We start from the raw sequence: 23,001 nt of genomic DNA, 5'->3' as shown, positions 1-23,001 counted from the left end.
ATTTCCATGTGGGATGCAGCATCAACCATACGCCCATAATCCCGAATCATAGTTCCCCCAACTCTCAGCTTGAGGCCACGCCTCAACTTCTTCTCAAACTCAATACAACGGCGTTCCTCAGACGCCACCAACTCAGGTGCAAACCTGGACAAACCAGTGAATGCAACCTCAAATTCGGCCACTGAAGAGCTCGCCTGCTTAAGCTGACAAAACTGGTCTCGCAGCTTCTCCCTGACTGCTGGAGATAAGAACTTTTCCTGGAAAGCATTGACAAAAGCCTCCCACGTACCTCCTATACGCCCCTTAGTAAACTTCCACCACTGACCTGCATCCCCCTTCAACTGGAAAGATGCCAAGGTCACTTTCAACCCCTCGTCTTCGATGCCAAGCATCTCAAACGTCTTCGTTGTCTGTTCGAGCCATTCATCTGCCTTAAGCGGCTCTTTAGGATCACCCACAAATTCATCCGGATTAGACCGGAAGAACTCCCTCTTCAGAAAGGAAGGTCCTGCATCAGCAGCAACATCCCAAGCTTGATTCTCAGCTCTGAGGATGCCTACTGACTCCCTGAATGCCCCTGCTATCTCTCGAGCTAAAGCGCCCATAGCCTGCTGGCCTACTGGCTCGGCCACATTAGCCTGGCCAATTCCCTCCTGAACTGCCGGAATCTCCTCTGGCACAGGCACCTCCTGCCTACCCGGCCTACTACGCCTACCACGTCCTCGTCCTCGTCCTGACATCCTAATAAAGGAAACAAAGACATTAGCACATTAATAAATGTGCCGATGCTAAACACTCGCGTCCTAATGCAATGGACAACAATAATACATTCCACGTAAGCACATAATCACATAAGCACCTACGAATTTCATTCCCGGATAATGATAGTCCCAATGCGTTACTATAGTTCCGGTTGGAAGCAGCAGTGATCAAGTGCCTTTCCAACAAGACTACTAGAAACTCAAGGGTCCAATCAACATCCTAGAAACTACATTCCATACCCACATAATCACATAAACATGTTATCACATAAGCATATAACATTACACTAAGTCTCTATCAAACGAGACGAACCCAATGTGATACTAATCACTTCCCACGTACCCAAAGTATTCCAACCCGGTACGCTCTGATACCAAATTGTAACGCCCTCAAAATCAACCCATTATATATATATATATATATATCATTGACATGCATTATTTAAAGAAAACAATTTATTAATTCATTCATCAGAGTATTACTAAATAAAATCTTTACATGTAACATCGAATAAAATGCCCTACAGGCTTACAACTTTCCAAGCCAACACTTGGATACAAAAAGATGAGTTCTAACTCAATACAAGAAAAGCCCTAGGTTTGGATGTTTACATGCACTAATAAATAAAGACAATTAACTAAAGATAGTCTTCAAAATCCAAGTCCTTCCAAGCTAAGTCCTTGGAGGTAGCTTATCACCTGAACCTGAAAATGATGTTCCCATAAAGGGTGAGCCACAGCCCAGTAGAAATATACTAAACCACATATAAGCAATGAATAAAGCAATAGCATTCAACAGATGGTTAACCAAGATAATCAATTACTTCATTTTACAGTCTCATGACACTATTGTCTAAGACACGTTTTACTTTCCAATTTTATCAACATGGCTCAGAACCTGGCCAAACTTACAACAGTGAATTACATATATCATATTCACATCCTTCCAATATCAACAAACAAATGAGACTCAAGCTCAAATCAAAACACTTCATACTTCCAGATTGATACACATTTTAGTGCTGTATCAATAAAACACTTCTATATAAATAAGCACACATAAAAGTGATGCTAATGGAGTCCATCTCCTATCTCCTCCCAAACAAAATCCGGTTTAGAGGTCCATCCCCTATCTTCCCCTAAACCGTGGAGTACATCCCCTATCTCCTCCCACACAAAACAATGTATGCAAATGCAATGTTCAATCAATACACGTATTTTCTGTATCAATGCAATAGTCAAAATTAATGACTTAACCAATGTGATTAGTTTCAGTTATTCCTAATCCACATGCAATGTCTACAACAATCACGACTATCCTCCACCGATAGCCCAAAACAGTTATTTCTAAACTGAAAATAACTATGTCAACAATTCAATAGACAAATTATTCAAATTATCCAACTACGCCATTTAATCAATGAATTCCCCAATTCCATGAATTTAACCATCTTTTCCCAATTCCATGAATTAATTATACAAATTAATTTAATAATACAACTAGGGTTTTTCCCAAAATTTACCAAAGTATCCCCAATATATCAAAATACCAAAACTTAGAACAAAACCTATAAAATGGAGTAGGAAATCCCTACCTCAAAGAAAACAACCCAAATGGTGAAGACAGAGATGAGTGCCCAAATACCAAAGTGCTCCAAATCGCCAAATGTTCAGATTAAATGGAAGCCCTCGACTCACTCTATCTTTTTAATGAAGGATCTATGGTAGAAACACACTCTAAATAGATCAAATCTAAGAAGGAAGGTGAGTAGGGAGAGAGAGAAGTCGGATCTAGGGTTTGGAATCAAAAGAAGATGAAAAAGACTGATCAAAACCCACTGCTGTGTATATAAACTGGACAGGCTCGCTCGAGAGAAGACTTGGTCGCTCGAGCGACCAGACACAGAGAAGCTACGCTCGAGCCAAGGAAAACCTTGCTCGAGCCAACAACACAAAAGCTCGCTCGAGCGAAAGAAAACTCGATCGAGCGAAGAACTCAAACCCTCAGGTCTGCAATCAGACACACGCTCGAGCTAAGGAACTATCGCTCGAGCGAAGAACGAACTAACTCGCTCGAGCGAAGAAAAGCTCGCTCGAGCCAAAAACCTCAGCTCATAGGTCTAACTCAAAACGCAACCCTCGCTCGATCGAAGCTACCCTGGCTCGAGCGAAGGACCAAAATAAAGAGATCGCTCGAGCGAAGAACTTCTCGCTCGAGCGAAGAGTCAAAATTCTGGGCAGCAACACTGGATTTCTAAACCCAACCAACCTGAAACAAACCTGCCCAACACATCCTATAACTCCAAATGAGAAAATAAAGGACAACAACAACAATTATACAATGACAGAGTCTACGGAACCTAAGTCCGGATACAATAATCAAATGGGAAAAGACCGGGGTCGCTATAGTATGACACGACTCAATGACATGAATTATTAGTTATATATTTGAATGTTTACTAAGGGATGCCATGACATTTTTTAATCTTTTATTTAACTCCATCTAACTGAATAAAAAAAATATGTAAAATAATAATTAAGGCTAATATCTTTTTTTCCTTTAAGATATATGTTTTTTTGTTACCTATTTTAGAGTCAATCTAATAAAAAATATACAGTAAGAAGGTACAATTTTTTTAATTAGAAAAATGCAATTGAATTAAAATCAAACATTCTATGAATAATTTCATTTGGTTGAAATAAATTTTATAAAATTCAACTTATGAGAAAAAATTTAATCTCTCGATACACTTGCTAAGTTATTTTTAACTAAAAGTGAAAGTTTTCACATTAAACATCAATCGAACACGAATCAAAATAACACCATTCGACAATATAAAAATAAATAAATTGAGCTAATATTGAAATAATTATAAAATAACACGACATGATACACTCCCTTAATTGGGGGCCCGATGCGACCGCCTTAGTCACCTCACCCCAAGGCCGGCCCTGCGTCATGTGACATTGTCCCTAAATCAACCACAAGAAAAAATTATTGACTTGATCCTGCGACATTATATGGTTATATCTCAAGTCAATCATAAATTTTCATACTTCTTATGTAACTCAATCACTCAAACACAATTAAATTTTATATTCTCTACCCATTCAAATATATATAAAGTGTCACGCTGTCCTAGACCCGCCAGTAACTTCTCCAGCTGATGACCGAAATGCCATATACTCATTGCCACCGAAGCAAGTCGGGGCCGCCGCTAAATGGAGCTGTTGTTTCTTCTTGTTGACCAACAAACAAAAGCGGTTTAAGTTCAGCAACTACCTATGATTTTTTTTTTTTTTTTTTGAACTAAGCAACTACCTATGATTGATTGGTTGAGTTCTGAATTTATTTATTTTTTACATGGGTTTGACAATTTAAATATTAAAAAAATATTTTTAAAATTTATTTTAATTCAAAAATCAAAAGTAAAAAATATTTTAAAATAATAAATATTTTTATTTTTTAAAAACTCAATCAAATACCTTGTAAATTCCTCCTCTATCTTTATATATAGTATTAGTGATGGGTGCACACGCTAAGCCTGCATAAATTTATATTAGAAAACTATAAATACACCGTTTCTTATAATTTAGAAAATTATAAATATCTCTCTGTAAAAAAAATTTATTGAACAGAACTAATTAGAAAAATAAATTTTTTAATTGTTTTCCTATATAATAATAAAATTATTTGATTATGTTTATGACATTATTAAAAACTGTTAATTGACTTAATAATTTATTGATAAAATGGGTCATTTGTTGTGAAATTAAAAATTTCATAGGATAGGATATAATTCGTAGAACTACATGAAGCAATTCATTTTAAGCAAATCTCAAAAGATGTACTTATAATTTATCCATTTATATTTAAAATTTTAGGAGATTACTAAATGAAAAGATATGAGTTGATTTTGTGATTCTACTTTTGAAAAAAGAAAAGAAAAAATGAGTAATGTTGCATCTGCTGAATTTTGGCTTGCCTGAATCACCTGAATTTGGGCATTTCAATCGTCCCACAACAAGAGTGATAGTCACACTTAACAAAGGTTGCACCGGTCATCCAGGTGGTCATTCGATTAGTCATCGGAATGCACAAATTTAGGCGATTTAGACAGACTCAAATTCGGTGGATGAATCAATTTTGAAAAAGTTAATTGGTGAAAAGTGTACATTTATGAGACTATATGTTATTTGATCAAAGTAATCTTTTTTTGTAATAAAAACACAAGTAAAAAAGTCAATAAAAAAGTCACAAAAAAAAATTGGCCAGAAAAATCCCTAAAAAGTCAACGATGGCTAGTGGCGATAAAGTGATCAAATATGTAACATTACGTAAATATATGACACATGCAAAAATAGGTGACATGTATACAAATAAATGACATTTGAACAGATTAATGTCCTTTAACTCAAAAAAAATTAAATTATGGCCTATTAACTCAAAAAATTTTGAAATGAACCTATGGACTACCCTTCGAAAAGAAAAAAAAATATTGAAACTATGTCACACAATTTTGATTTCAGATAACTATTAATCAATTTTTAAAATCAAACCATAATCATCGTTCGACAATTGCCGAAAAATTTAAATATAAAATTACATAAGCATATATAGTATGGTATCACTGTTGCATTGAATTTTTTTTTCCCCATATCCTGGTTAAAAGGTCCCAATAGGACCAGATACCACAACAATTATCCAAAAATAAATCAATGCAGCAAAAATAAAAGGATTAAAAAAAACCATGTAAATGAAAATAACATCTCCAAAAACAAAAGCAGGCACAACAAAGATTTTGCCAATTCATTGAGAGAGAAGAAATATTAGATCTTGTTAAGCAGAAGCATAACAAACATCCACTCATCAAACAAAACTCCAATTATTTCCATTCGTTAACTGGGATCAAATTCTGTACTAGCACCCAAATCAAAGAAAGAAAGGACTTGAACAATTGTTTTTGAGGAACAGTATAAGCAAATGAAACATGATTGAAACTCAAACAAGAGGAATTCACTAAGATTAACTAGCCATTGGATGGTTATGGATATATTCAATTGCAAGAAAACATGTGTCAATCTTATCAACTTCTTTAACTGGAATCTCTAGCTTGAACTCCTCTTCTAGAGCTATTATAATCTCCACAGTATATAAGCTATCCAATCTCAAATCTTTCTGAAAATAGACATCAGGGGTCACTTGCAGATAAAGGCAAAACGACCTGTAATTCCAATAATCTCTCTCCATCGTAAAAGTGGAGCCAAAGATAAAGTTACACCATGTTATAAGCTATGAAGCATGGTTATTTCGAAAAACATGCCGTACTCGTACCTGGTGCTTACTAGCATCTAGTATTTCGTATGGTACTTCTGCATATGTACCAGATACACGAAACACGTACCCAAATTTTTTTTTCTTAATTTTTGGCATATCAAGATGTATCTAGTATATACCCAAGCTGTACCTACCTCAGTTGAAACAATATTTTCTTCTACTATATAGATAAAACTCCTTTCACTAGATTTATTTTTTTTATTTTTTGTTTTATGTTTTGTATGATTTTAAAATTAAACTATGGTTTGTAAGTTATTTAATATATTGGCATTTAATTTTGATTTATACTTTTACTTTTAACATTAAATGTTAATTGTAGCTTGGATCTTAACAAATTAAACCCTTTAATTAATTTTTGTATTACTCTAAATTAAAAATAAATATTTTTTTACAAGTGTACCAAGGTGTACCCATACTCTAATTTTTTAAAATTTTACCGTATCAACGTACCCGTATCGTACCATTACCAATACTTGTACCCGTACCAGTGCTTCATAGGTTATAAGAATCTCATGATGACATAATTATGTAATGTGGATGAGATTTACTAATGAAAAGAATTGTTTTTGAAATTTGAGGTTCAATCAAACCAACAGAAATCCATATGATATTAATGGCTTAAGAAAAAACTAAATTCTAAAAATATGAGGTCAAAATAGTGTTGTCAATATGGAGCTTTTTAGTTCTCTTTTTCATCTAGGGCTTCATTTTATGAAATTACAAGGCGTCTCTATAGTTCCTCTAGTTTGCTGCCAACGTTACTTTGTTGTGTTTCTCTTTGTTGCTTTTTAGTTTTTGATTTTTTTTTTTTTTGGGAGCTAAAAAATTAATGCATTTGTAAAGTTGTTAAAAAATCAAACAAAATAGTAAATTTTCAAACTATTGGTAAGTAGATTCTACATTTTGTGAAGAAAGTTGCAAGCCAATCTTTCTTTTAATACTGAAGAAATTGCAAGGCAATCTTATTACTCGGCTGTTCAGAGTTCTCGTACCTAATTGAGTGTTTAGAGTTGACTTTTTTAATATAAATTTTTATTTTTAGTTAAATCTTTTTTATAAATTTAAAAAAAAAAATTATACTTTTGTCTTTTATACAATTAGATGGATCAAAAAATAAAAATTACAAAAAAAAAGGTCCAAGAATGACAACAACAACAACAACAACAACAACAACAACAAAAAAGTCAAGAACAGTTCGCTCTTTTGGTTTATTTTTATTTTTTAAAAAAGATTTTTTGAATTTTTATTTTTATTTTTTAGATTGATCTATTCAAGACGGACTTGCAAAATAAAAATAAAAATTAATTAATTAATATAATGTTGAAAAAAGATTACTAAAGATTGAAAAAAGTTTGGACCAAATGTGACTTTTTTACCTGTATGTCAATATCCTTAAGTGAGAGCATTTGGGATTTGCTTATTTATTTATTTATTTTTATAGAAGCTAAAAAAATTAATGCTGAGAGGGAGATTTTATAAAAACTAGGGCTGAGCTAGGCCTAGACATTGTAATGGACCGATCCGTGGGCCGCAGTGAGGGGGCTTCGCGTTGGATCTTGTTTCTAGTAGCTCGGTCAAGAAAAGGGAACTATTAGCTTGGTCCATGTACACCAAACCGAGGTATAGGGAATAGTAATTGAGCTAGGTATCGCTTGTGAAAGCGCTGAGGTGAGTCTGCCCAACAGCTAGTGGTAGCTCGGTTCTTTTACCGTGCTACTGTGGTAAGATCATTTCCCTTGGGTAAGTAGTGGGAAGGGTGAAGAAAGAAGAGCATTACCTTTCTGATTTCTAGGAGGACTCTGCTGAGGAGAGGAGAGTAGAGTCCTACTAGGATTGTGTGAACCATCTCACTTGGTTGGTAGTGAGTAGGGTGTGTGATTCCTAGGAGGATTTTTATAAGGAGAGTTGGAATCCTATTAGGATTGTGCCCAACAGAATCTATAAAAGCTCATGACCAGACCTATATACAGGTATCACAATCTTTACTCTCTAAAACACAGAGCCTTTTGTCTATTGTCTATTTGCTGACTTAGACATCGGAGAGGTATCCGGCACACACCCGCCGGCTAGCTTGCGTTTGTGTTTTCAGCAAGCAAAGCGACAGCGTTTGGAGGAGTGCAAACTTGATCAATAGGATTATATGAGAAGAATATTTCATCCTCATACAATTGGTGCCGTTTGTGGGAACCAACACAGAATAAAACCTTTTGAATCAAGTTTTCCTCTCTGATAGAAATCAATGGTGCACGATGAGGATTTTCCCCAATCTGCTATTGATGGGCAAACCCCTGAGAGGGGTGGAAGGTGCATGGGCTTACCCTTTGTCCCACCCATGGCAGATTTAGACCCCCAACGATGGAACTAACGGAGGGACACACAGGAGAAACGGGGCTCCAGTCCTCGTCGCTCTCAAAGTCCTGAGAGACAGAGGCAGAGGTTGGACCCCCAAGCTCTGGAGGATCGCGTAAGAGAGCAAGATGAAGTAATAAATAGAATGGCGGCCGACATGGAGAGCATGAAGCGCCAGATGAAAGGCAAAAAAGTGGCAACGGAATCAGGGCGCAAAGGCGACACACTCTCTTTCCACTCAAGAGATCGTGGCAGACAAGCCACACCATCTCAAGCTGAAAGTAAAAGCAAAAGGACAGGTGATACACAATCACGAACCTTAAGGACTCATCACTTCAGGTCTGAGAGAACGAGGACTGAGAGGTCGTATACATCGGGAGGTACTTATAGGCCCTCGCATACGCATCAGACAACTTCAAGGCCCTCGGAGTTGCCTAGGACAGCGGACCTGTGAACAGTGCTAGAGGAGAGGGCCTGATGGAAGGAAGACCCCAGGGCTCGCGACCCTCGTAGGGTTTTAGCCCTACAGCGATTGGCCCCTAGGACACATGGGAGTGTTGAGGTAGGAATGGCCATACCGCGCCTTGCTTATGAACTAGCAGGAAAAGTGTTAGCAAGGCTACAAGGCTCGCCGTTCATTCTGGCAATTGAGAATGCACCTCTACCCTCAGGCTTCCACCAGTCCAAATTCACCACTTATGAGGGTAAGTCAAACCCCTACATGCACTTAAGCCACTTTTGCTAGGTTATGGCAGTATACTGATAGAATGAGGCCTTAATGTGTATCCTGTTCCCATCCAGCCTTGGCAACCTAGGTTTAACCTGGTTCGAAAGGCTGCCAGACGGCAGCATAGCCTCATGGGCACAGTTGGCGGAAGCGTTGGTGACTAGATTCAAAACGAATACCAAGATGCCAGTGGAGATTGACCAACTACTCTCCATTGACATGGGGGAGAAGGAGACATTAAGGTCTTACAACAGTCGATATTTGGAGACTTTTAACCAGATTGAGGATTGCCCTACAAATCTCGCCATCGCACAATACAAGCGGGGTTTACTAGTTGGTAACAAGTTAAGGAACTCAATGACAATGACGCCACCCCTCACGATGGAGGCCCTAATGGAGAGAGTGCACCAATATATCCGCGTTGAGGAAGATAACGCTCGTGCTAAAGCAAAATCTAGCGCAACAGCAATGCCAAATAAAAAGACTACAGCAAAAGTCAACACGGTAGAACAACCAAGCAGGAATGGGCGTGGCAGACAGGCTAACAAAGAGGACCCAGACAAAAGGAGGTTAAGAGTTCGCACTGCCATCACCATAATATTCAACAAACCAATCTACCGAATTCTTAGCGAGATACGTGATCAACCCTTCGTTCGGCAGCCAGCCAAGTTAGGAGAAGCACAAAAAGGCTATGATGAGAGGTCATGTTGCATCTACCATGATGAGAAGGGGCACCACACTGAAAATTGCACACCACTAAGGCAACATCTGGTGGAGTTAGTGGCTGCTGGACACCTGGACCAGTACATAGAAGGGGGAACACAGCCAGCCTCCCAGGATCTCAACAGACCAAGCGGGATGCCGGTCGATGGCCCATCTCAAGGCGTGATCAACGTTATACATGGGATTGTCGAATTTCAGCGGTTATGTGAGCTCAGAGAAATGATCAAAAAGGCTGAGTACTTGAGGGAGGTATTAAGTGTACAACCTACCATCAAAAAGGAGAGAACAGAGGCCACGAACATCATATCCTTTTTAGACAGGGATCTAGCAAGGCTACATTGCCCTCACAATGACACACTGGTGGTCACTTTGCGCGTCAAGAATTTCGACATCAAACGGATTCTGATTGACCAAGGAAGCTCATGCGAGATAATGTACTACGAGACCTTCAAACAACTGAAATTGGAAGACAATGACTTGGCACCTGCGACATCTCCCCTTGTCGGTTTCAACTCAATGCCAGAATGGCCAGTGGGCAAGATAATCCTACCAGTCAAAGTAGGAACAATGACGAAACAGGTGGAGTTTTGGGTTTTGAAAGTCCCTTCCACCTACAACATAATCTTGAGAAGGGCATGGCTACATGCCATACGCTCAGTGGCGTCAACCTACCATCAGGCATTGCGGTTCCCTAACGAAACTGGCGTGATTGAAGAAGTCTTAGGAGACCAAATCATGTCAAAGTAGTGTTTCGTCACCATAAACGGAAGCCATGCTGTAAAAGGGTTCGTTCAGATGGTGGAAGAGCCAGAAAGCAACGAACTATTTGCAGATGTTGGCAAAGCAGCAGAGCAGAAGGCAGTAGAAGACCTGGTTAAGGTAAAGATCGATGAAAAGAACCCAGAAAAGTTCTTTTTGCTTGGCTCGTCTTTGTCCAGCACTGAGAGAATAGAGGTCATAAAGTTTTTAACCTCTAACATCGAAGTGTTTGTCTGGACATCGTATGACATGCCTGGCATTGACCCTAAGTTCGTCTGCCACCAACTTAATGTCCACCCAACTGCCAGACCAATTAAATAGCGCACTCGCAGATCAACACTCCACCACGCGGATATAGTGGCGGAGGAAGTGGGAAACTTGTTGGAGACAGGAGCCATTAGAGAAGTGCACTATCCCAGGTGGATCTCTAATACTGTAGTAGTGCCAAAGAAGAATGACAAGTGGCGCGTTTGTGTGGAATACAAAACAGTCAACAACGTATGCCCAAGGGATAGTTTTCCCCTACCACGGATAGACCAATTGATGGACCTGATGGCAGGGCACAATCGACTTAGCTTCCTTGATGCGTATAGAGGTTACCATCAGATTGCTATGTACGAACCAGACCAGGAGGTCACATCATTTACGATGCCTAGAGGATTGTACTATTACAAGGTCATTCCCTTTGGCCTAAAGAACGCAGCGGCTACATTCCAACGAATGGTCACCAAAATGTTTGAACCATTGTTAGGCAGAATAATGGAGGCTTACATAGATGATATGGTGGTCAAAAGCAAAGATGAGAAGGACCATCTCAGGGACGTAGATGAAATGTTCCAAATCTTGAAGTCTTAAAAGTTGCGTCTAAATGCATCTAAGTGTGCATTCGGCGTAGACTCAGGCAAATTCCTAGGTTTTCTGGTAACCAACCGAGGTATAGAAGGCGATCCCTCTCAGATCAAAGCAATCCAGGATCTTGAAAGGCCCAATATAGTCAAAGAGGTACAACATCTCACTAGCCTAGCAGCCGCACTCAACCTGTTCATAAGTCGGTCGTCAGATAGATGTCGACCATTCTTCCAAGCATGGAAGGCCAAATTTGAGTGGGATGAGAAATGCGACCGCGCTCTAGAGAGTTTGAAAGACTACATGACCTCTCCTTCATTGTTAGTAACCCCAGTGCCAGGAGAGGAGCTCTTTTTGTACTTAGTGGTTTCACAGCATGCAGTCAGCGCAGTGTTGGTCAGAGCGGAAGGAATCCAACATCTGTCTATCTTTTATGTTAGCAAAACCTTGCTGGGTGCTAAAACAAGGTACTTGCCATTGGAAAAGCTAGCATTAGCTTTGATGATGGCCTCAAGAAAGCTATCGTACTATTTCCATGCTCACACCGTGATAGTCCTAACGGCTTTTCCATTAAAGGCCTTGTTTGAGAGGGCAGAATTTTTCGGACGAATCTTGAAATGGGCGGTGGAGTTAGGGTAGTTCGATATCAAGTTCCAACCCAAAACAGTAATAAAAGCCCAAGCTTTAGCAAACTTTGTGGCTGAATTCACACCAGGAAGTCATCACAACTGCCCAGTCGATTTAACTGACACAACCGAAGTAAGGGGGGAAAGTGCCGCTGGAACTGCGCAGCCCCTAATACAAGACACCCAGCCACATTGCAAGCCATTCAGAGTTGAGGGCATGGAGGAAGGAACAAAACATGATATTCCCAGTGAGAACTCATCAAAAAATGAAGACTTGAAGTAATTAGACAGCCAGGATCAAACCCCAACAGCAGGCATGGACTTGGAAGAGAACACTAACGACACCCATGATCCCAAGACATCATCCGATCCCTCTACCTGCTGGAAGCTATTTGTAGGAGAGATGTGGAAACTCTTCATGGATGGAGTATCCAACAGGCACAGTGCAGGACTTGGCATAGTTCTCATCTCACCAGATGGCCTAACAATCGAACAGGCAGTCAACCTTGGCTTCCCTATATCCAACAATGAGGCGGAGTATGAAGCACTGTTAGCAGATTTAAAATCAGCACTTTGCATGAAGGCAACTGAGCTGATGGTATACAGTGACTCCCTGTTGGTAGTAAACTAGATTTCAGGCAACTACGAGGCAAAAGATGAAATGATGGCTAAGCACCAAGAGTTAGTCAAAAATGAGATCATGAAGTTTGAAGTAGTCCGAATAGAGAAAATTGGCCGAGAAGAAAACAACTGAGTAGATGAGCTGGCAGGCTTTGCCTTAATGGCAGATACATCTATCCCACACCCACTACTAATCGACTTCCTACCCAGACCAAGCATTCAAGAACCCGAAGTAGCTGAGGTATGTTGTGCCGAACTGAGCCCTTCTTGGATGGATCCCATCATAGTATTTTTGAAAGATGGCATCTTGCCTAAAGAAAAGAAAGAGGCCAACAAAATTAGAGCAAAATCACAACTATTCTGGCTCTCCCCATCACTGGCCTTGTACAAGAAATCCTTCACAGGACCTTACCTGAAGTGTGTTTATCCCAGCAAGGTCGAGGCATTCTTATTCGAGATACATAAAGGCGTATGCAGAAGCCACCAAGGGGGAAGATCGTTGGCCTACAGAGTAATTTCATAAAGATATTGGTGGCCATACATGCAAGCAGATTCAGAGAAGTATGTCAAGAGGTGCGGAAAATGTCAGAAGTTCACACACTAAATACATCAACTAGCCATAGAGCTTCTACCATTAACTAGCTCATGGCCCTTTGCAATGTGGGGTCTAGACATAGTGGGACCACTTCCAACAGCACCCGGCAACAGAAATTTCTTTCTCGCGGCAACAGATTACTTCACAAAGTAGGTGGAGGCTGAAGCACTCGTATCAATAAAAGAGAAAGATGTTAAGAAGTTTGTTTGGCAGAATATCATAACCCGATTCGGCATACCAAAGGCTCTAATATCTGACAATGGCACTCAGTTTGATGACAAGATCTTCAGGGGCTTTTGCGAAGAATACAAGATAGAATTCTACAAATCTATACCAGCATACCCTCAAGCGAATGGCCAGGCGGAAGCATCAAACAAGGTCGTCTTGGATGGTTTGAAGAAACAGTTGGAGAGAGCAAAAGGCAAGTGGGCTGAGGAGCTTCCTCATGTTTTATGGGCTTACCGTACTACACCTCGGCGGTCAACTGGAGAGATGCCTTTTTCCTTGGCTTATGGCATGGAGGCAATAATCCCACTGGAAGTAGGCCTCCCAACCATTAGAAGTGAAAATTTTGACCCAAACTTAAATGGTGAAGCCATAACCTTGGAACTTGACCTTGTGCAAGAAAGAAGGGAAAAAGCACTAGTTCACATTGTCTCATACTAGCAAGAGTTATCCAGAAAATATAACAAGACAGTGCATCCGAGGCAATTTAAGATTGGAGATTGGGTACTGTGCAAAGTAATGAGAAACACTCTGGTACCCGAAGATGGCAAGTTAGGGCCTAATTGGGAAGGGCCATACAAAGTGGTTGGTTTGGCAGGAGAATGGGCATATCACTTGGAAGATGGAGACAACAAGACTATTCTCAGGCCATGGAACACTGCAAATCTCAAGTTATTTTATTTTTAGTTTTACTTTAAAGTATTTGTAATTTTCCCTTTTTCAAATAAAACAAGTAGTCTTTTCAGCATAATCCTTTCTATTGTAAAAGTTGTTCTCAGTCATCGCTAGCAAGGGGCAACCAAGAAGTTTGGCAGGATTGGCCAAACAGTCAGTTCTTTCCTTCAGCCTAGATAAGGATCTAGGCTGAAGAAGGTTGGCAAGAATAACCAACAATTAGCTCTCTTCAGCTGAGATAAAGATCTAAGTTGAAGAGGTTTGGCAGGAATAACCGAACGTTTAACCCTCTTCAGCTGAGATAAGGATCTAGGCTGAAGAGGTTTGACAGGAATAACCGAACGTTTAGCCCTCTCCAGCTGAGATAAGGATCTAGGCTGAAGAGGTTTGGCAAGAATAACCAAACATTTAGCTCTCTTCAGTCGAGATAAGGATCTAGGCTGGAGAGGTTTGGCAGGAATAACCAAACATTTAGCTCTCTTCAGTCGAGATAAGGATCTTGGCTAAAGAGGTTTGGCCGGAATAACCGAACATTTAGCTCTCTTCAGCCGAGATAAGGATCTAGGCTGAAGAGGTTTGGCAGGAATAACCAAGCATTTAGCTCTCTTTAGCCAAGATAAGGATCTAGGCTGAAGAAGGTTGGCAGGAATAACCAACATTTAGCTCTCTTCAGCCGAGATAAGGATTTAGGCTGAAGAGGTTGGGCAGGAATAACCAAGAATTTAGCTCTCTTTAGCCGAGATAAGGATCTAGGTTGAAGAAGGTTGGCAGGAATAACCAACATTTAGCTCTCTTCAGCCGAGATAAGGATCTAGGCTGAAGAAAGTTAGCAGGTATGACCAACACATTGTAAACAGATTACAAAGCTCCTCGATTGAGATAGTTATCTCGGCCATAAAAGTTCAAGACATACAATTTAAGTTGAAAGACAAACACAAGCAAGGTATGAACCGGACAAAAAGACTGCAAAATAGTAGGTTTCATTTCAGAGTTAAAAGTGCATTAAAAGAGGCGGGCATTCAGCCCGGTTACAATTTCAAAAGAAGAAATACATCAAGTAAATAGATCATCCAAGTCTGCATCCAGGTCAACCCGAGCTTCACCACTCGGCAGCCCGGTCCCAAAAGGCAGGTCGGTCACGGGCGCATCATCAACCATACTTGGCACCGGTGGCTCCACCCGAGCTGGCAGAGTAGTTTGGAGGCCGTGATCAGTGGTAACAGTTGGGGCGTTGTTTGGTTCTGGGGATTCTTCCTCCCTCCCCCCCCTCTTGAAGCAACTTTTCTTGGATGGCATTGGCATAGTCTGCCATATAACTTGGAATGAAGTGGGGAGGAGGGTTTTGGAAGACCTCGGTTTCTTAACCATAACCGAGCTTTGTGCTAGCCGCCTTCCATCCGCATTTGAAAAATATATCCTTTGCAGCTTCACACTACAGGATGTAGGTGGCCTCCATTTCCTTGTAGCCCCTATCTTCAGCATCCTCCATTTTCTTGTTGAGCTCGGTGATCTTGGCATCTTTTTTATTTTCAAGCTTGGCCAGTTCGCGCAAGTAGCGATCTTTTCTCTTAGCCAAAGCCTTTTGCTTTTCTGCTTCCCCCGAGTTGACTAGCCCGGTAAGTCAGGCGATTTTAGATTCAAGCTCGGTCGTCTTTTGCTTGGCTTCGTTTAGCTCGGCCGTCTTAGCTTGGTGTTTGCCACGGCCAGCCGCGCTGTCTTGCGCAGCTCTAGCACGCGCTTATGAGCTATGTGGTTCTTCTGCATGGCCTATAAAAGGAAAGAGTGAGATTGTGACTAAAAAATCGAGCAAACAGATGCCTAACTTGGAAAACAAACAAAGGGGGCACTTATCAGCACCATTAACTTAGTTGCCGAACGGATGGCTTTGAGCTCGGTCAAGTGGTCGTGGTACTCCATGTCAGCTGGCAGACACACGCTTTTGGCTAGGTTGAAGGAAAACGTGTGGTCCTTATCTGCAACCACTGAGTCTATATTTGTTATGGTTCGGTTCTTGTAAGTCATTCTTGGGGCTCACTCTGAAGGGCTAGCCCAGTTAGAACGCACGGGTTCTGGGCTCGGTAGCGTGGTCTAAGGGAGCACGGTGTCATCTTCATCCACAAGGTGTTGTGGCTCGGTCAAGGAAGTGTGAGCATGCTTCCTCGGCTGGGATGACGAGGCTCGGGCTGTTGGGAGAGCCACCACAGCCTCGCGTGTTTGACCGGCTTATAGTGTCTCAGTTTGAACCTCGCCGGCTTGTGTTGATGTTGTTTCGGTGATCAGGGCTCAAACAGCTCAGCGCTTGGCCATCTCTTGTTCTTCAATTAAGGGAATGAGGTTGATTTGGGGAAGAGTTGGATCTGGTTCTGGTGATGGTTCGAGAAGGAAATCGGTTACCCTGGTCTACCTCCTTCTGCTATATGTATATGTTGGCTTAAAGTTCAAGAGCTCGGCCCAACCCCAGTGACGGTACCGTAGTGCGGCACGAAGGGCGTCTTGATTGGCGTATCGGTAATGTGATTTTAGTTGGTCTAGATCTATAAAGAAGAAGGACAAAGACAACAGTTAGCACGGTGTAAAATTATAACCAAGATTAGTAGAATAAAAAGAGGACTGAGGTATCCTTACCAGCAGTCCCCTTATTCCAATTAATATTGTAGCCCGGTATCTGGGCTTCCTGGTCTTCAAAATTGCCATAAACCCAGAAGAAGTCGTCGTCATTCACGTATTTGTCTGGTGTGTTTTTAATTATTTTCTCTCGGCCTCTTCTTATTCTTAAATAATACACCCAACCGTCGTCATTTTGACCGAGCGAGTATTGATGGAATAGCTCAGCCAATCCAAGGTTGAGGCCAAGCCGGCGATTTAGCTCGGCGAAGCCATTTATTATTCTGTAAGAATTGGTACTTAGTTGGGTTGGGAAAAGTCTAGTCTGCCTAAGGAATTCGCATATCAGTGGCTGAACTGGGAATCAGAGACCGGTCTCAACGATGGATATTATGGTGAAGGGAACAAAGCCTGGTTTGCCTCAGGGCGTGGTATCTAGTTCGGCTAATGAGAGATGGACATTGTCAGGAATGTTGTAGTCCTTGTGAAGTTCAGCAATGGCCCCTGGTGAGTTTACTAAGAACCGATATTTACCCATATAATTTAGATTGTTTATAATTTATCATGGCAGTCTAGCTTGGTGTTGAGATGACGTTGAGTATCTCGGTTGAGCGTGCAAAGGTGTGCCTGGCCAACCTAGTCAAAGTCTGCAAAGTGGAGAAAAAAAGTGTTAAGCCCAGATCACTAGACTGGGCTAAGTAAGAAGGCAAAATAAATATAACTCTAGTTCGGCTAAATGGGATGCAACCCGTTCCTAGTTTGGTTGGGGAAAAAGTCTTTAGCTTGCTAATTAGGAAAGTTCTTAGACCGGTCGTAACATAAGGTGTGATGCGAAGTTTTAGTTCAATTATTGGGTAAGGTTTTCTAGTTCGATTGTGTTCGCACCTGGTACAAACAGGTTCCTAGTTCGGTCATGGTGTTATTTTGGATCAACAAGATTGCATAACAAATTGATTTCTTGATTCAAGATGAAACAGTTGATTTATCAATTTATCCCTTCAATTCCTAAAGCCTCAAACTATGTTTTTCACATCCCCAATTTATTTTAGAACAAGATTGTAGAAATTAATCAATCATCCAAAATGACATACAAATCAGCATATCAATATGTAAGTATACAAATTAGAATACACATAATAAACAGATGAAGATTAAGGGCCCGTTTGTTAACTATACATTTTAGAGTGGTGCCAGGTGCCAAGTAATTTAAGAGTGGTGCCATTAGCACTGTAACAACCCCGTCTTGTGCTTAGCCACTAATCCATGATTAATAGTACCTAATCAATAATTAAGAAGAAATTCTGAATTAATTGCATGTATTATATGCAATTTGTGTTTATATTTGTTGTCGTAGAAATATCTATATGTGTTTCTGTTCTATTCTAAGAATTGAAAGTTTTACAGACCGCTCAAGTGACTGAAGTTGCGCTCAAGCGAAGACCTTGTCTTTGGCTCGAGCGATCGTCGACCGTCCGTTGAGCGTTAAAAGCATGCAACCAATACTTTTGCAGACTTTGTAGCTCGCTCGAGTGACCGAAGTTGCGCTCGAGCAGACTACCTTGCTTTTGAAAATTTGACTAAGTGTTCCATAGCACATTGTGGCATCCTCATTGCATCTTAGGCATTCCTAATCCCTAATTAAGACATAATAATGAGGATAAGACTTAGAAACACACTAAGAACAAAACATAATGAATTATGTATTTTCCAAGCATATGTTTCAGTGAGTATCCGTTATCTGCATGTATAGGTCACGCGCCATAAGCTATTCGATCTGTCTGCTCTGTCTTTCTATCTCTAGAGCCATCTGTGAGTAAGAACTTAGTAAAGCTATGTTCAATTTATTTATTTTCTATATGATGAAATAAGATATGTTTTATGAAATGTTATGTTCTGTATAATGATTGTCCAATTTCTTACATGTACTCATGGTATCCTTAGCATCATGTGATATCTGTTAGCTATTACCCGGTATCAGAGGTTCCATTATGGAACTTAGTATGTTTGCTATCTGTTACCCGTACTGGAGGCTCCATCATAGAGCTCAGCATATTTGTCATCTATTACACGGATCCGAAGGTTCCTTTATGGAACTGGTTACTCATAACCACCGTCTGTTCTGTATTTGTTCTGTTAATACTAATGGATGTACCACATATGATGAAACATAAACTTTGCTTTCTGTATTTGACTTGAATAAGAATGTGAATATGGATCTGCCTCTGTTTTTGAAATAAATATGAATCTGTTTTCCGAACTTGATATGGGACATCATTCATTTAAACTCCTTTACTCCGTTATTATTCACTGGGCTCCAGTTCATTGTATTATTTATGTATGTGGGTGATCAGGCGCGCGACCAGGCTTGATGACGATTGCCTGGAATTCTATTTTGTTGGCCAACCTTTGTGCCCCCGAGGAGGTTACGAAAAAAGTCATGTGGTTGAGTTTTGTGAACCAAGTTTAAGACCTTGTTTTCTTTTACTGAATTCTGAACAAGTTTTTGTTTATCTGTATACTGGATTAAGTCCCATTTTGGTTTTATCTGTGCTCGTAAGTGACGCAAGACTAATGTAATTATGAGGTCACATGTGTGTATATAAAGTTTTAAATTCTTGTCCCATGTATGTTTGCACAACTCATTGGACTATGTATGTTTTATATATCTGCTTCTGCAGCTCCTTATTATGTGTTAATCTATTCTGAGGCTTTTGGTAATCCAAGGATTACTGGCCAGTTACGACACTAAACCTATAAGGGCGGGTTTTGGTCGTGACAAGCAACCCATGAATTATTTTGGACCCCCACTTATAAATTTTGAAACCCTTAAAAAAAATTTTCCCCTCTTAAATAATACCAAAATTATACTCAAACATTCCACCCATTGAATGCACACCCCTACACCCCTATACTCCAAAAAAAACCTCCCTTCCAAAAAACTGTTACAAAACCCACTAAAAAGAAGAAGAGCCTCATACTTTTCAAAACCCCCCAAGAAGAAGAAGAAGAAGAAGAATACTTTTTCTTCTGGTTTAACCATTGTCACAGTTGGTACGCTTTCTCTCTTTCTCTCTCTTATTGCTTCTTTCATACTGAAATAAATAACAATATAAATTAAAGGGTTGTTTTGGATAAACTGTATAAATGCATGTTTTGAATTTTTTGGCTAAAAAGTAGGGGAAAAAAATATAATTGTTTGGGATAAGGATGTAATAATGGCCTGGCCTGGCCTGGCCCAAGCGGGCCACCCAGGTTCCTTCCTTTTTAGCGGGTCGGGCCGACCCATGGGCCAAGAGTGGGGCCCAGGCCCAAGCACAAGCCCACTCATTATAGGGTTGGACCTAGTCGGGCCTTTTATTATTATTATTTTAATATTAGGAATAAAAAATTAAAAAAATTACTAAAGTATTTGAGTTAAGATTAATGAGATGTTTTGTTTGTTATGTTTCATGGTGATATTTAAATTTAATTATGTATGACTTATGTTTTTTTAATTATGAATTTATAACTAAAAAGTATGCAATCATGTAACTTATTTCTTTCGAAATGAATAATTTTATATATATGAAAATGAAACTTTCAATATTGCAACATTAAATTATTTATATAAAATTTAGTGAATGAATAATTTTTTCTTTCAAAATGAAATAAAATATTACAAAAATTGATTTTATTAAATAAAATAGGTGTAAATTATTGATGATGGTAGAACAATTGCATCACTATACGTCCAGTACATCACAACTAGTTCACCACGTACTAGCCTACCAATCATTGGCATTATACCCCACCTCAATAATCTAATACAAAAAAAAAATGAAATTAAATGAAATAGTAAAAAACAAATTGTTGATCAATCATTAGAGGAGACAGACATTTCAGTAGCGTTGCCTGAGGACGTGTCATCCAAATCATTTTGAATTCGCTATTTTTCACTATAATTTTGTCTTTCTTGTAAGGGCATGCATATGATCTCTGGATATCATCAGTGCCTCAACCATTTGGGGTGAAAGCCTGCTCCGGTAATCGCTCAGCACCCGTCCACATGTACTAAAAGTTGTTTCCGAAGCAACTGTAGAAATAAGAACAATTAGTATATCACAGGCCATCTGTGAAACCACATGCCACATAGTTTCATTTTGTTTCCACTATTCCAAAATGTCAAAATCACCGGAATCATCCACTGACGGGCTTTCCAAATAACGTTGTAATTCAGAACTACTTACACTTGTATGTCAAGATATTCTTCTACTTTTTATTGCTGAAAAAACACTTAATCTCCTGCCTCAAGATGAGATTGCTAGTGTAGTGTGTGTAGGTGTATTTACAGATGTAGCTGCCCTGTATTCTTCAAATAATTTGTTGCATGTTTGCATAATAGGGGCAAACTGTGTTTGATCCGCGAAAAGACGCTCTAAAAATTCTTGTAAACTAACTTCTTTATACCTAGGATCAATTATTATGGCTAAAACTAATAGATGAGGCAAAATAATCAAAATATTTATCAATTTTTTCTTTCATTGAAGTAATAATGGTTACATAATATTCATTACTCATACATTTTATGAAAACTTTAATTATTTCTACTAGCATATGTAAAACAAATGGTGAAGTAGGAATATATATATATATATATACGAAAATAATTTTGTTGAAGTATCGAAAACTTTTAAAAAATCTTTATACAAGGCTACTTGGCACTAATTAAGTTATGTGGGAGTCAATATTCCTCCTATTGATGTTGTTGCAAAAAATAAATCTATTACTCTTATTTTTTTACAAGCGATTTTTAACATATTATATGTTGAATTCCACTTACTATCTATATCTAAAATTAATTTTCTAAATGGCATATTTTCTCGTTGACAAATTTTTCTATATTCTGAAACTCGATTACCAGAAGACATAATAGTAACAACTGTATTTTTTTTTATTACAAGTACAAAAGTCTTGTATACATGCATAACTTCTTTAACAATCAAATTTAAAATATGGGCACAACAACGAACATGAAATAAATTACCATCAACAAATAATTGTAAAATTGATTTTAAATGGGCTACAGTTGAATTATAATATGATGCATTATCTAAACTAATCGTAAATATTTTTATTTTGTAAAGCCCATTCATATAATACATTTCTTATATCTACACTAAGCGAATGACTAGTGTATGGAAGTTCAAGTAATTTAAATGAAATAATTCTTTTATTTAATTTTCAATCATTATCAATAAAATGTGTAGTGATACATTGATATTCAAAACTATTATTTGACCATAGATCAGATGTTAAACAAACTTTTCCATTCAAATTTTTAAAGATGTCAAATAATTTACTTTTAACATCCTCAAATTTCTTTAAAATCATGTTTCTAGTAGTATTTCTTGAAAAACTTTGATATTGTGGTGTAAAACTTTCGTGAATCATTTCGGTAAAATCGGGACATTCACTAGTAATAAAAGGTTGTTCTTTTTTAATAATATATCAACTACAGAATTTTGTGTACGTATAAGATCATATGAAAATGCTTGCAAATTATTAGTTGATGAAGCCCCTAATTGCATTTGACTTCGAATATCAAGTTGCTAACTTTGTAAATGTTTGTTAGCATGCCTTTTTAGATGACTAGTACCCCCTGCAGATGCAATACTAAGTAAATGTGCACACTATTTATATTTGGCTTTAAATGTGCTTGTACCATCAGGATTATTTATAGATATTTTTTCAAAATGTTTCCAAACACTGCTACTTTTGCTTCTAGATGATGATCCAACTATTGGAAGAGGGATATTAGAAGAAGAATCAACATATTCGTGTTGTGTAATATATGTATCAACATCGACATAAACTTTAGGAATATTAGGATCCGTAGTAATGTAAGTAAAACAATATATAATAATTAATAATTAATTTAAATAATGTGTAAATACAATCAGTAAAAAATAATAATTAATATATGTGCACAAATAATTAATGAAAAAATGAGTAACTAATAAATTTAATTAAACTAATTAATGTTATTGACTAGCGAATGCGATACATAAATTAGCTTCTTCTAATAAAAGTTTCTTGTTGCACAATTGCAATTGTCACTTAGGGATGACACTTCAAAATTAATTGAGGGTTGCGAGAGATTGAGAGCATTTAAG

The sequence above is a fragment of the Camellia sinensis genome, chromosome 2, assembly GCF_055761805.1.
Source record: "Camellia sinensis isolate YWXY chromosome 2, ASM5576180v1, whole genome shotgun sequence".
NCBI classification, from domain to species: Eukaryota; Viridiplantae; Streptophyta; class Magnoliopsida; order Ericales; family Theaceae; genus Camellia; species Camellia sinensis.
This window is presented reverse-complemented; position numbering follows the sequence as displayed.